The sequence below is a fragment of the Mustela nigripes genome, chromosome 6 (assembly GCF_022355385.1).
Source record: "Mustela nigripes isolate SB6536 chromosome 6, MUSNIG.SB6536, whole genome shotgun sequence".
Classification (NCBI taxonomy): Eukaryota; Metazoa; Chordata; class Mammalia; order Carnivora; family Mustelidae; genus Mustela; species Mustela nigripes.
This window is the reverse complement of record NC_081562.1, coordinates 20,403,350-20,415,811: the sequence shown is the minus strand read 5'-3', so window position 1 is coordinate 20,415,811 and position 12,462 is coordinate 20,403,350. Positions and strand designations below refer to the sequence as shown.

The following is a 12,462-nucleotide window of genomic DNA, read 5'->3' as shown; positions in this document are numbered from 1 at the left end:
CAGTGGGTTGCTGATGGACAGAAGAAAGAGATGTTTTGGAGTACAGGCAAGATGAGTTAAAGAATGATGCCTGGGGGCTGCCTGGGTGTCTCAGTCAGTTAAGCAGCTGACTCTTGATTTGGAATCAGGTCATAATCTCAGGGTTGTGAGACTGAGACCTGTGTTAGGCTCCACACTCAGTGGGGAGTCAGCTTGTCATTCTTTTTCCCTCTCTCTCTCTGCCCCTCCCTCTGCTTGCTTTTGCTCTCTCTCTAAAATAAATAAATCTTAAAAAAAAAAAAAAAGAATGATGCTGAGATATATACGTACCCTATAGAGTAGCCAAAGTAGTCTTCTACATAAAGGTCAATAAAAATTTTATTTGGGCCACACAGTAGAGTGATGCTCTTAATTGGAAAAAAAAAAAAAATCCAAAGGAAGAACAGGTTAGGAGGAAAAAATTGTTTGGTATCAAGTCTAGGATTTTTTTTCCCCCTTTTTAAAAGACAAGACAAAACTACCTGATTCCTGCCAATGACAAATCCATATGCCTGTTTTGTAGATTGGCATGCTATTGCTAATTGAAAATATTCTAATTGAAAACGATGTCCTTCCGATGACCATTGGAAAGTAACCTTCATACATTATACAGGATTGCCATGGTTATTTATTTATTAGGCCTCCTCTCAGGCTGGGCTAATCAGAAACAGGGATGATGTGGTCAGGCTCGGGAGGATTTCTGTATTTTGCCTTCGAGACAGCTCCCTAGGAGGGGAGAGAAATTGCCTAGATTCCCGGACTGCTGGTAGTCTGAAAACCATTTGTTCTAGTTGATGCTTCAGAGATCAAGGACCTTGTCAACTTCTCAGGATGAGCTTGGACCAGAGTACTTTAAACATTAAAGAGAAGGAAAATGCAAAATAAGGATCTAGTAAAGCCCCTGATTTATGAAATAAACATAATTTAACATTTTTGCTCAGTTCTTTTGTTCCTGTGTATAGGTGAGGATCAATATGCCATTCTTGGTAATTTCTGTTTCTCATGGGGCAAGAGTTGGCATATGACATGTAGATGCCCCCATCCCTGAATAATACTTTAACGTCTGTTATACATTATTAAATATCTATATAAACTTGAATATTGTGGTATTGTCCTGAGTATCATATTAAGTGACTTCTGAGATTTCATTCCACCTCAATAATCATGGATGATTAGAACTTTGGATAGATGTAGTTAAACAATATATACATATTGGTCCTGCTGTAAATATTTAAAACATATATACTGAGTACTGAGTGATATAGCATGAGTACTGAGTACATAGCATGTTCTGGATACTTATTTTTAGGCTCTGGGGACATAACAAGCACATCTTGGCCTGAAGGGAGCCTTCTTTATAATGTAGAAGATAAAATGTTAAATCAATAATCATATAAGATAGTTACAGATAGAGGTAAATATGTAAAGTCTAGAGAGGAATGTGCTGAAAAATGATTGGCAGAGTTAGGGAAGCCTTTGCTTGGATCTGAGGCAGAGAAAACCCATACAGAGATCCTGTAGTGAAATGAGCTTTGTGATTCAAGAGACAGAAGGAGAGCAGTGGTTGGGGTATACGTAGATACCATAGAATGATGGAGAAACGGCTTTTTCCAACGAGCAATAGAATGCTTATTAGAGATTCAGATTTATGTATGCTGCATATAAATGCCTATCCCATCTCATTCAACAGCTTAGTGAAATAGGCATTCTGACTCCCATTTCTGAGATGAAGGACCTGGGTGTGAGGGACTAGGTTTCTAGGACCCGAGTCTGGGCATTCTGATTCTTCCACTGTCCCTAACAGCAGACCCGCAGGATTGAGCAAGGCACTTGGAAAGAAATGCTGAGTCACTGGCTTCCTAGGCTGCCTTTCAGAAGATATTTGTCTTAAATTTTGTGATGGCTTTGATAGGCTATTAACGATGATCAAGCAATGATAGTGGTGGCAGTAACTGCCAACTAGCATAGAGTTTTATAGTTTGCCAAGTATTTTATGTGGTTCCGCATTTGTGGCTCAGAAGAGCCCTCAAAGGTAAGCAGAACTTGTTTTATTCTTCTCATTTAGGTTAAGAGATTACCTGAGGTGACACAGGGGACAGGGCTGAGACTTGGCTCCTCTGATTCTAATTCAGGGCTCTTGCCTTAAACCACAGAAGCTCCTGATGGAAGGAGGAGATATATATGGCTCATAAGCCTGTAGTCCTTCAGACTTCCAGAAATCAAATTTGTGCTTTCTTTAGAGTGCTTTTGCCTGTGAAGAAGAAGTATAAAAAATGGACTCACTCATGAGTTTATTGAACTCCTATTGTGTGCCAGACACTGGGAACATGAAAGGATCTCAAATAGGTTAAAAAATACAAATTATTTTAGTACAGTGTTTCTGGCCCTATAATACAAGACTAGAAATAATGCTATGAAAATGCAGAGGAAGATGTGATTAAGTCACTTTGGGGAAAACTTCATCAAGAAAATAACCATAGGGCACCTGCGTGGCTCAGTCGTTAAGCATCTGCCTTTAGCTTAGGTCATGATCCCAGGGTCCTGGGATCAAGCTCTGCTTCGGGCTCCCTGCTCAGCAAAGAGCCTGCTTCTTCCTCTCCCACTCCTCCTGCTTGTGTTCCCTCTCTTGCTATGTCTTTCTCTGTCAAATAAATAAAATCTTTAAAAAAAATAATCATAAACTGGTTTTAAAGGGTAAACAGTAGGGTTTTTTAAGGGAAGGAAGGTTATTCTAGGAAAAACAAATAGTTGGTGTTCCTCAGATACTCTATTCCTTTATCATGGCAATTGGGTGTATACAGAGCATGGAATATACAAGAAGGACTCATGGAAAATGATGAAGTTCAGTTGCAAAAGGCCTTGAGTGCCAGGCTCAGGAAGCTCTGTATTTGGTCTGAACTTCACAGGTGTTTTTAGTAAGGCAGTGGTATGATTATACTCACTGTGTTTTAGAAACCAAATGCTATTAGCAAGGGGATGCCAGGTTGGGACAAGGGAGAAGTCAGAAATTATCGTAATAGTTTGGTAGAAGGAACAAACACCTGAATTGGTTGTCATACCTAATTATACATTGAGGAGAACTGTAGGAGTAACAGTGAGACTTAAAGATTAATGTGGAGACAAACCAGTTGAGTTTTTGAATGCACACACTGTTTTTTTCTTTTTTTTTAAAGATTTTATTTATATATTTGACAGAGATCACAAGTAGGCAGAGAGGCAGAGTGGGGAGTAGGCTCCCTGCTGAGCAGAGATTCCCAATGCAGGACTCCATCCCAGGACCCTGAGATCATGACCTGAGCTGAAGGCAGAGGCTTAACTCACTGAACCACCCAGGTGCCCCACACACTGGTTTTCTATCTGAATGCACAAACACCTTGTTTTGGTCTCCCTGGACTCAATCTAATTCTCTGATTCTTTAAGCCACTGTTGATTTATTTTTCTATCTTCAAAAAGGAGAGAAAAAGTTTTAGGTCGGTGATCTTAGGGATCCTTTCTGTGTGATGTGATTGTTGATTCCATAGGATTCCTCTGGCTGAGAAATGCTGAGTGCAAACACATCCTTGAAAATTTGGATGCTATGACTATATTTATGTATTGCAGATTATTTACCTTTTATGTATTTGCAACTGTTAATGCATATTTGAAAGCCCGCCTACTAAGCACTTTGGGGAAATTATTTTCATCCAGTGACCCCTGGTAGGTAATCATTAGCAGAGCAACATACTCTTTGAATTTCAGGCTTCCCACTGAAGACTGAAGGAGAATTTAGGTACGAAGTAAGGGATTATACTGCAGTATTTACGTCAGATTCCACACTTTTCTGGAATATTCTCTGCTCTTCTAGTAAGTAGGGACCACTCATCTTGGTTTTAACATGTAATGTAGAGTTAGATTTGAGAAAAAGAAATCAACAAATACCAATTGCTTGTTCTTCAAATTCTAAGCATCAAGAATTCATTTCTGTTGTGTAAAAGGGTTACACTTAATCTGAGGTAAAATTAGTGTTTCTCCTTTAACATGGAGTTGTCCCATTCCTACTCACCCAAATTCGCATAACACTGTAGGAAGAGTCCCTAAGGCATCTGGCCTGTTTAGTCAAAAAGATTTTAGGGGTTCTCCTATGCCCAAGTCCTGGGTGTCCATGGGGAAGAGGAAGCATTTGAGACTGCTCTGGTTGTTCATATGCTGGTATTAACACCTGGGCAAGGAAGCTCCTTCAGCTTCCTGGATTCCCAGTTACTGCACTGAACATAATCTTATTCATGTCCTGGGAATGTTGTGAAGACTAAGATATGTCAGTCCACTTGAATGAAGTTGCATACATAGTAGGGTTCAGAATATATTAGTTCCTTCAGACACTGGTTTATGGGAGTTAGGTAAGAGACAGGCTTTTTCTTTAGGAAGATTTTAACTTTGTTTTCAAAACCATTGATGGGCAACATGTTACTTAGAATTCGCTGGTTCTCATACCTCTGTAAACAGATTCTGATGTCAAAAAATGGCGGTATATGGCCAGTTACCCTCTTGGCAATCAAGAAAATAGGTATGTTTTTACTTTTTTTTCTTTAGACTGGTTATGGAAAATAGAATCATTTTAGTGTCAAAAGACCTATCTTTAGGAATCCTGGTCTTTCAGACTTTTTAAAGCTGTGTCAGCAGGCTTCTCTAAAGCAGATTTTCTGAAAAAGCTATCTTTTTTTCTTTTAAAACACATGGCAGGTATAGGTACATATTTCAAATTACCTTCCAGTTTTTGAAAAGAAGTGTTAGTAGTCCCAGAAATTGTCCCAAGTATAATTGACTTGGATATTTTGTCCTCCACAAAATTTAATTGGCATTTGTAGTTATCTGAAATGGAAGGTGGTTCTATCATCTTTTGAAGAGGGAGGAGTGGAATAGTGGCCAAACTTTAAAAAATTAATTGCATTATGGTAAGTGACTGGAATACCCATTTTCATTGACCTAATTGTATATCGATGTGCAAATATTTAATCTAAGTAATTTGTACTTCTGTGGTTTTATCGTTTTCATGCTTCATTATCACCCTATATAGTCAAGCTGTTGAACCTGTTCCATAAACAGTATTAATCTCAATTACTTTGGGAATTTTAAATAATATTCCCTTATTAAATATATTCTTTGTTATGCTGCCTATGTTTTTGCAGTGTCAGAAGCTGTTGATGCTGATAAAAGCAAACATTTAGTTAAAAAACCCTTTCATGTTTTAATGAGATTAAAAAAGAAAAACACACACATTTCTATTTTCCCAGGGTTTTGGTTATGGAAAACACCTTGTTAGGCTAATTTAGAACCTTGGAGTCCAAAATCCAACCTCATGGCTTGGTTTTATTTGAGGGACATTAAAATAGTAGATCATTTTCAGTCTTGGCCAGAATGACAGTGTTGATATTTTGAAAAGAAGAATTTTAATTTGGGGCACCTGGGTGCCTGAGTGGCTCAGTGGGTTAAAGCCTCTGCCTTCGGCTCAGGTCATGATCTCAGGGTCCTGGGATGGAGCCCTGAATCCAATTGGGATCTCTGCTCAGCAGGGAGCCTGCTTCCTCTCTCTCTCCGCCTACCTCTTTCCCTACCTGTGATCTCTGTCAGATAAATAAATAAAACCTTAAAAAAAAAAGAAGAAGAAGAATTTAAATTTGTCCATGAGACTATAAACTTCTTGAAGGCAGGTTCTGTCACTTTCATCTCCCTACCTCTGACACATAGTTGCTTGTTTTTTAAGTGTTTGCTGGTTGGAGTTGAACTGAAGTGAATAACGAAACAGAATTTGGGACTCTATGTTCCAGATTTTCCTTATTTAATGTACATAAGACTACCCTGCAAACCATCCTTTCTTCATTTCAGAAATTCCATTTTATTATGTTCATCTTTGATGTGGAACATTTTTATGGCCTCCTGCTGTGACTCATTTGAGTGAGTTAACTGCTTCCTTGGAGCCCAGCCCTTCCTTTTAAGCTGTGGTATTCAGGTTCCCCAAAGTTAGTTTGCCTCTGGCTGGAGATCACAACAAAATGTCCAAATGATACTTCAACTTCTAGGTAAAGAAAGAACTAAAATAAAAACTCTGCCTCATGTAAGTCACCTGTAAAACAAAACTAGGAGCATTTGTGTCTTCCCATTAACTCTTGACTAGCACAAGAGAATTAATCTTTTGTGACAAGATAAAAAGGTGACCCAAGGCCATTCTACCTACATTTAAAAAATAGTTCTGAAGTTTTAGTATGGAGTCCAATTTGACTGGCATTTAACTTGAGAACCTACTCCTCTATCTAATTTAACTGTACAACCCCAAACAGATTCATATATATGTGCTAAGTTTATAGGTTCAGTATTAAAATTGAATGGGGGAAAAGCAAGAGGGAAAAAGTGTTAACTTCTCTACTCATCCTTTTGTCTCCAGAAAGGGGTTTGCTCCTGTGCCTCTTCCATTAGTCTAGCACAGTTTGTCACACTTCATTGTGCCTATGAATTGTTGTACAGGGTTGTTTACCCAGTACCACACATTCTCTCTTACCAGTGATTTAAGAGACCTCAAAGGGAACTTTTAGCTATCTTCATACATTCATCTCTAACAACTACTTCTGTGCATATATTACACAAGAAAATGATGACATCGAGAAGCAAATTTCTGGGGAGAACTTTTCAGCCTTTTCTGCCTAAATTTTGGACTTGTGTAATAGGGAGACCAATCCTGGGTCTCCTCATCCTGTGCATTGGCCATAAAGAAGCTCATGTCCAAGTTGCCGTCCCCAAACTCAGGACGACCTCTCCGTGCACATGAGCAGGTTGTCTGGTCTGGATATGCCAGTAGATCTCATTTAGGGTGGGTTTCAAATCTGGATTCTTGCAGAGATGCTGTGGGATGCACAGGAAACTTCCTGAACGTCTGGCTCTCTATGGGGTTTTAGAGCTTGTTTTTCATAACAAGCAAATATGAGCAGCAACTGGATGGAGAGCGATATGCCAATCCTGCCAAACTTCTTTTAGAGGCAGGGGGCTGTCCTGCCCCTCTCAGAACCGGCTGACTTCCGATGCTCTCTTGTCACACTGACAAGGGCCCCGTGGCTGGGCTGATTGGTCGCCGGCAATAACTGATATGGAATACTGATACATTCTCCCTGGCAGTTCCTTCCACTCCAAAGAGGCTCCTTTCCTCCCCTCTTCTCATGTTCGCGACCCCAGCCTGGTGCCCAGCCAACCCCGTCCAGGACGCCCCTGCACCCGGGGGAGGACAAGTCCTGGGCGTGATGCTCTGAGCCGGCGGCGGCGGCGGCGAAATCCACCCGGCTGCTTTTCGCTCCAGCTCGCTCTCCGGAGAGTCCTGCTCCAGACTTCTCAGGGTTTTTACAGCACAAACAACTGCATGCGGGGCACAGGGGAGGCTGAAAAGGACTTGTGTGTGGTGGTTCTATAGCCTTTGCTGGCTTCATCCCGAGCCTTGCCTGGATTTCTTTCTGCCGAAGACACGGAGGAAGGATCCCTTCTCCTTCTTTTGACTCTTTCTATTTTTATGGTAAGTGCTTGCATTGAATGAGCTGCTCTGCTGCAGTGAACTGGAGGCTCTCGCTGGCTCCCTCTCTTCCCAGCTAAGCTTTAGTGACCTTCTCTTTGCGTTGCTCCCTTTTCTCACGGATCTGTGTCGGGGGTGATCCGGTTAACTAAAATGCCGGGGGTCATTGGTCTGGGCTGTTTGTCTTTTAATTTCAGTTTTATTTATTTATTTTTCATAAACCTGAGCTGCTCGGCTGTGATGGAAACATTAGCACTCTCTCTTTGTCCTTGAAGCAGCAGCCAGGGGAATGTGTTCACGGTGGTAAACTGCAGCAGTGTGCGGGGAGTCTGTGGAGGGTGGCTGACAAATTTGGGCAAGATGAATCCTTGGCGTGCTGAGGGGGCACTCTCGGAATCCGGAAGGGCTGGGGCTGGGCTGCCCACACAGCAAACTCTTCCCTCTTTCCAGGTGAAGATGAGCACCCGTGTGAGTTACGTTGGAGTCTGCCCTAGGCAGCGGCACTTGAAGTACCTGTCCCCCGAGTCCCCGAGTCCAGAACGGCCCTGTCTCTTGTGGGCTTTACAACTTGGGCAGGAACATTCACGGCAGGCGGAATCCTGCACTGGCAGATGGAGTAATTCATGACCTCATTGCTGCTTTTCCTTTGGAATCTCAGGGTGCCTGTTCTGCAAACCCTATTTTACGTCCTCTTCAGAGGCCGGTGGGGCAATGGTGATAGGAACGTTTTTTTGAGTTGACAACATAGTTTCATCCTCCTGGGAGAGAAAATGCTTTGAGGCTACTGGAATGGTCAGACTTTTCTAAGTGGAAAATGAGCAGGTTTCTGGGAAGAACGTGCGTGTTGCGGTGTCCACAGGCAGATTGTTTATTCCAGAACATCACTCTTAGAAGAGTGCCCTAATTTTTCACCTGGTCTCCCAAGGCTTGCTGCAGACAGAACCACAACTTCAGGTCTGTTGCTGGCTACCTGCCTCTTGCAGCCCATAGGAAACCAAGAACATTTTGGTATAGTTCTTACTGGTGGTTGATGGGAGTAGCTCTCTTCACAAGGGGGTTTTCTTCTCTTGTTTTTTAGTAGCAGGTGTGTTGAATTGTTTTGGCATTTCAGAAAATAAGCCTTACCATAGTAATGCTGCTTAGTTCTTTTCCAGCCTTGGGCTGGAGCTAGGTTGTCTTATTTGATTTTGTATGGGGTTTCCAGTTCTGGTCCATTTCACTCTGGGAAAGGTTCTGATCAAATGTAATTCAGCCTGTGATTTGTAAGATACTGCACTAAAAAATGTGATTTTTGGTAACAGATGAGAAAAAAAAAAGTGGGATAAAATGTCTGGTCTTTCCCCCTGTTGATTGGGAGTTTGGAATATAAAGTTCCTTAACTGTTTTGCTCATTCTCACCACTTTTATTTCTACTGCCTGTGTGGATTTTTCTTAAAATAGTGGTGATGACATCCGGCATATGCTTTTATTCTGTTCCTTGGGTTCAAAGTAGATATATTTGGTGGAAGGTTTTTACATGAAAGCATACATTTAAATAAAAAGCAAGAATTTGTGGATGTTTACACGATAGCCCAGTTGCAGAGTGAAACCCACAAATAGGTTAACTGCAACAACAAAAAAATTAGAACCCTTGCAGACTGTAGTCTCTGAATCCTTAAGTAATGTTTGAAATACTTTCAGCATTGTTTGGATTAGCTGTTCTAATATCTACTCTTTTTCCTACACTCAATTATGGCTCAAAGCAACATCGTGATCTGACTGGTGGACTTCTTGGCTTCCTTTGATCATTCTTTCATGCTTACTTGTTTACTTTCATCCTTAATGGTGTTTTCTTACATTGTATATTCCTTTTTCCCCCTCCAGTTGTAAGGATTTTTATCAGGTGCCTGGCAACACAATTTCAGGTATTCATCAAGATGGAAAGAGAATCAGTTTGTATGTCGTGGAAAGAGACTCCGTATTTCACACTGTGAACAATTTTGGATGCATTTAGAAAATATTTCCCTTTAATTAGTAGCAACTTAAGCTTTGAGAGAAAAAGCTCCTTAGGCTTCTTTATCTGGCTGAACAGAATGTTTGCTTATGCAAGGAGAATTTTGTGTGTGTGTGCATATATGTGTGTGTATATATATGTATGCAAACATATACACAAATGTATTGTTGGTCTATTATGTGAACATATTTTTAATAGTTGTAGCATGCCCATTTAGAGAATAGAACAAAATTCCCAAGCTATTGCTTAGCATCCTCTAGCTAGCTTTTTTTTTTTTTTTTTTTTTTTTTTTTTGGTAGGGATTTCCCCACTTCTTACACCCCTCCTCCAGATAACGCCTTTGGGAATTTCTTTGAATTGGGGGAATGCATTCTACAGCATTTTTTTGTCTCACAGCATGGTGTGATGTTAATTCCTTTGCAGGGTCTCTGAAGGCAGGAGAAATTGAAACTACTGCAGGAGAAATTGATAGAAGCGGTGCTGAGTGGAGTCAGTAGCCTCTTGGTGTGATGAAGTCACCACAACATTTTGTATGTGTTAACTTAGCTGCTTTACCTTGCAATGGATTTTGCTGATTGGAAATGGGTCTAGAAGCACCTAGATTGGTGTAGATGCACTTACTCATTTTTCATTCTTCTTAATTATAGCTATTGTTAAAACCGTGCTTTTACTGTCCCTGTTAGTGGTGGTTTAATATGAAACCTGCAGCTTCTGTTGTCTATCAGTCTTCCTTCCATGTTTATCCTCTTCATTTCTGTGTTCTTTCCTACTTCTGCTTTGTGTATGTTTCTACGTGTGAGCACGCATACGTGTACACATAGGAACTCAGGCAGTGAAAGTTGATGACTAATGAAGAGTTGGTTACAGCTTCTTTTTTAGTAGCTGAACTCCAGAGTTCAACCTGCAGTCCTGTTCATGAGGGAAGAAATTGCCCCCAATAATACAAACACAACCTCATGCTTCTGCAAGCATTCTTGTCATTGAAACTACTTTCCATAGTTGATTACCAGTACCAGGAATAGAATCAGTTTTGCATTTTAATTAATGACATTCTAGATCTGTCTAGGTTGGACTGCCCTCAAATATTGACATGCTTACTACCTACAAGGTCTTTGTATTAAGAGGAGGAGTTTATGGAGTTCATTTTTATAAAGCAAAAAAAAAATTTTGATTATGTGACACAGCCTTCCTTTGGGAGTTAGATGAACCAGATTAAGGATGTTGGCTGAATTTTTCTGTTGCTTTTTCCAGTACAATTAATATACTTCCTTTACCATCTCTCTCCATGAGTCTTTTTTTTTTTTTTAAACAGAGGATAGAGGGGAATGTACAACTCCCACATAAAGCTGTTTAGGGCGAGGACTGTTCTTTAACAGAGGTTCAAGACCACTTCTAACACCAGCTATGGTGATCTACTTTGAAAGGAACTTGCTATTCAATTGGCAACTTAGATTTTATAAAATAGAAGAAATGCTTCATGAGCTGTATCGAATAGTGCATTTTTGATCTGTGCCTCCCTATTGAATTCATCTAGGGCTATAGTCATTAGACAGCTTTGCAGAAGATAATCATGTCCTCAGTAGCATAATAATCTAGCCAGACTGTCACAAATGTTTTTGTTGCAAGTTATATTTCTTGGGTTGTAGAGGGAGATGGCAGAATTTTGGAGGAGAACCAAATCACAGCCCCAAAATTCTTCCCTTTATTTAGCATTTAATACTCCAGTCAAGCTGTTTGCTCTTAAGTCTGAAGATCCAATAAATTGTTAAAAACACATAATGACATGTTTTGAGAAGCCTTTCCACTAATAGAAATCTTTGACCCTTAATTAGGCATCTGTGCTAAGACATCAATGACCTTTCCGCTTGTGTGAGCCAGCAGCCATTCTTATAGAAAGCAGACATCTTGTAATACAGCAGGAATTTACTTACTTACATTTTTCCTGTTTGTCCCCTACTGGGGACCTCCTGTGAGTGTCAGAGGGAATGAGTGTCTGGAGACAGTCAGAGAAGACAACTAGTCACAGTGGGATGCCTTCAGAACCCAGGGTTCCAGTACAGCCCCAGGCACCAACTGCTGTGAGACTAAGACTCCTATTTGCCTCCTTGGGTTTGGGCCAGATAATCTCAGAGGGGTCTCTCAGCTATTGAAAACTATGAACTGTTATTTTACCTCTATTTTTTACTAGATGGATGGTACTTTTTAAGGCAGTTGATCCAGATTAGACATTCTTGGAGAGAAGATGGGTTATACATTCTCTCGATCCTAGAAGTTTGACCATGGCACGAGCATCAGTATTATACAGAAAAGTGTGATCATGGTGAACCGTCACGAACAGAGCTCCTGTGTATGTGATCACTACCAGCTTACCCTGGGATATTTTGAAATATTTCTCCTTACCGTCAATAAAGGACCTTGAGGAGTGTCTTATCAAACCTCTCATTTCCTAGATAAGGTACCTAAGGCTCAGGGAGGCTAAGTGCCTCCCCAGGGTTGGAGACCTGGTTAGCACCTGGGCAAGACATTTTACTGCAACGTGCATGAATTTACTCAGATCTTTGTTCCATTCCTGGTGTGGGGCCCTTTCCACAATACACAGCTGACACTTACTGTGTCATTCATTGCTCACAAAACTGCTTTGTGGCATCTAACTCACTGGTGTCCATTATTTCTGGGTTTGTTTCATGCAGATTACGTGGCTGTACCAGTCAGAGTGAGTCACATCAAGCCAATATTTATGGTAATTTGTTCATGCTTATGTAGAAATGCATTTTTTTTTGTATTGAAGTTTTGCTTTTCTTTTGAACATTTAAAAAATTTAAAAACACTCTGCTGAGTTTTTTTCCGCCTGCGCTTCAACTATTTAACTGATGATCAGTTTTGTAGAGAGAATATTTATGGATTGAATCTTCCATTCATTCAC

The 12,462-nt window shown here is 40.5% G+C and overlaps 1 protein-coding gene across 5 annotated transcripts in view; it reads left to right on the top strand.

The window, feature by feature from the left end:
* Positions 1-12,462, top strand: part of ANO4 (anoctamin 4) — a 457,591-nt gene that overhangs the window by 76,921 nt on the left and 368,208 nt on the right. Inside the window, exons 1-2 of one of the 5 annotated variants that reach the window (XM_059402260.1) lie at positions 7,114-7,549; positions 9,963-10,069. The exons of 3 other annotated variants lie outside the window; for them this stretch is intronic. The gene's annotated coding sequence lies outside the window, so the exon portion shown is untranslated. Of the gene's footprint in view, positions 1-7,113; positions 7,550-9,962; positions 10,070-12,462 lie in introns of those variants that run through there. One more of the 5 variants, XM_059402259.1, reaches the window with a different exon arrangement.